This window comes from Nannospalax galili, unplaced genomic scaffold (assembly GCF_000622305.1).
Source record: "Nannospalax galili isolate Female #2095 unplaced genomic scaffold, S.galili_v1.0 scaffold762, whole genome shotgun sequence".
Classification (NCBI taxonomy): domain Eukaryota; kingdom Metazoa; phylum Chordata; class Mammalia; order Rodentia; family Spalacidae; genus Nannospalax; species Nannospalax galili.
Window position 1 is genome coordinate 936,489 of NW_008350126.1, and position 3,410 is coordinate 939,898.

The following is a 3,410-nucleotide window of genomic DNA, read 5'->3' on the forward strand; positions in this document are numbered from 1 at the left end:
TAAATTGATTTATTTGGGCCAACTGTATGGTCTTCAACACCCAAAAGGAAAGTATAACCAAAGAGTAAAGTCATCAGTATATTTCTTTAAGAGTTCAAAGGATTACACTTTCCAGACATTAGGCTTAAGTCTACATTATTTCTCATTGATGATTTTGTTCCTAACCAGAAAGTGCTGCTCAGATGTAAGACTTCAAATCTTGGTCTCCAATAACTGTAGTGCCCACCTGTAGCTACAGCAGACAACCAGTTATTTTTTTCCTCCCCCTATTTACAAGGGAACTGACACTGATTCTAATCACTCCAACAGCTATCAAAATACCTGTAAGCAAATCCTGAATCCATCACTCTAGAGTCCAGCCTTGGAAGAAAGAAGAAAAATGAGGAGGAACCCAGTAGCATGAACATGTGTACACACACACACACACACACACACACACACACACACACACACAAACGCACACAAATCTATGTCTAGAGCATAACTCATTAGTCAATTTCCAAACTTTAAACTGTATATAAATAACATGCTAATTACTCTTGCCTTTACTTCTCCTTCACACCTCCTATTCATGATTCAAGGACTTTCTTTTCCCCTTAGAGACAAGAGTTATGCAATTTGGGAGTCTTTTAGATAGGCCCATTGAAGGGGTACTCCAATTGTTTCAGCCTGCGTCCCTGTTCATCATGGAAGAAGCCAGAGCAGTCTGCATCCTGATTCCCTATCAGCAATTTGGGTAACCCCTTCAGAGGATGGCGTGATAAGAACAGGAGGTAGGAATTGGCTAGGCAGTTAGGCTAAAAAGACCCCAAAGGGGAAAAAATTTTTTTATTGATTTGTGTGTGTGTGTGTGTGTGTGTGCGTGTGCATATGTGTGTGTATCACACAGAACATCCCAAATCACCTTATTCAACTATATACCCACTTCCCAGATGGCACCTTCCCATAGCCTCCTCCCCCACACTAGAGCCCTTATACTCTGATATCCCTGCTACTGTCTGCTGTGTTATCAGCACCCCAGTCATTCCTCACCACTTGTCCATTTGGTGAATCTACTCAGCCTATCTAGAGGTCTTTGTTTTAGGAAGGTCAGCTGTTCCTCATTTAGCAGCAATCAGTTGTCAATATTTCTTTAGATAAGATTGGGGTGACCCAACACTATTACAGGACATTTTGAGAGATGCTCATAGTCCCCTGGAACTAGTCGATCCAGGAGGGCAAGGAGCAAAAACTGTCCTTTATGTCCCTCTGATCAAATTTTTATAGGCCTCAAAGTATGTCTGTTAAACATCCAAGAAGGTTAGTTCCACCAGTCTGGTACTTTAAATTACTGTGTGTCATGTATATAAGTCTTGGCCAAAGACCAATTGTTCTCAGATAAGCCTTACCTAGACATATATCTTGATCTGCTATGTATGTCAGTAGGTTGGTTGTTGAAGTAATATGGTTCCCTCTGGTTTTTAAAAGTAGCTAGGCATTATTGATCTCTCACATTGTCTCACCCCTCCATTTTGGTTTCCCCAATTAAGGTGCCCCCATTTTCCCCCTTTCTCCCTTACTAATACCCTTCTCCTATGGTCCTACCTCTCTTGTGCTCGTTCTTTCCCTTTGTCTCCTAGTTTCCTTGTTTACCCTTCCCTCCCCCTCCCTTAAACTAACCGACTTTTTATCCATATTTCCCTTATTAAGGCCTGTTTCCTACTGTTCTTCTCTTTCAGGTTCTTTCTTTTCCTTTACCTCCCTGTTTCCTTCCCATTACCCTGGTTGCTGTAGTTATGTCTGGATACATACTCACTTATCTGGGTTTGGTTCTAGGATCCACATAAGAGGGAGAACATATGTCAATGTTTTTCTGAGTCTGGTTAGTATAACAATTTCTAGTTCCATACATTTACCTGCACATTTCATAATTTCATCTTTCTTTACTGGTGAGTAAAACTCTACCATATAAATGAACCACATTTTCATTATCTACTCGTCAATTGAGGGACATTTAGGTTGCTTCCATCTCTTAGCTACTGTGAAAAGAGCAGCAACAAACATGGATGTACAAGTGTCTCTGCAATAGGACGAATTCTTTGGGTATATGCCAAGGAGTGGTATAACTGGGTCAAATGGTAGGTTCATTTGTAGATTTTTAAGAGTTCTCCACACTGCTTTCCATAGGGGTTGAACCAGTTTGCAGCCCCACCAGCAATGGATGAGTGTTCCCCTTTCCCCACACCCTCTCCAACATTTGGTATCATTTGTTCTCTTGATCTTAGCCAGTCTGACTGGGGTAAGGTGAAATCTTAAAGTGGTTTTTATTTGCATTTCCCTAATTATTAGTGATGTTGAACATCTTTTAAAATGCTTCATAGCCATCTTTACTTCTTCTTTTGAGAACTCTCTGTTCACCTCCTTAGCCCATCTTTTAATTGGGTTACTTCTTGTCTTGATGATCTGTTTTTTGAGTTCATTATAAATTCTGGATAGTAAACCTCTGTTAGATGTGTCACTGGTGAAGATTTTCTTCCATTCTGTGGGTTTTCTGTTCACTTCCCTGGTTTCTTCCTTTGATGTACAGAAGCTTTTTAGTTTAATGAGGTCCCATTTGTTAATTCTTGCCCTTATTTTCTGAGCAATTGAAGTCTCATATAGAAAATCCGTTCCTACACCTATATCTTGTAAGTTTTTGCCAATGTTTCTTCTAACGGTTTCAGATTTTCATGTTTTACATTGAAGTCTTTGGTCCATTTGGAATTGACTTTTGTACAAAGTGAAAGATAGGGGTTTAGTTTCATTCTTCTACAGGTGGAGATCCAGTTTTGCCAGCACCATTTGCTGAACATGCTGGCTTTCCTCCAGTTAATGTTCTTGGTCCCTTTGTCAAATATCAGGTGGCTGAAATTGCATTTACTTATATTTGGGTCTTCAATTTTGTTCCATCACCATGTACCATGTACCATGTACCATGTTGTTTTTATGACCATTTCTCTATAATAGAGCTTAAAATCTGGTATGGTAATACCCTGGTATTGCTCTAAGTGCTCAGGGTTGTTTGGCTATCTGAGGTCTTATCCGAGGTCTTTTGGCTATCTGAATCTTAGGATGGTTTTTTCCAATTTTGTGAAAAATGTCATGGGGATTTTGATTGGCAGTGCATTGAATCTATAAATAGCTTTTGGTAGGATGGTCATTTTCACAATATTATTTCTTCCAATCCATGAGCAGGGCAGGTCCTTCCATCTTCCGATGTCTTCTTTCTTTAATTTAAAATATTCGTTGTAGACGTTGTAGATGTCTTTGGTCAGGTTTATTCTGAGATATTTTATTTTTTTGCAGTTATCGTGAAGGGGAGTGTTTCCATGTGCTCTTTTGCTGATTGCTTGTTATTGGTATATAGAAAGGCTACAGACTTTTGTAGGTTA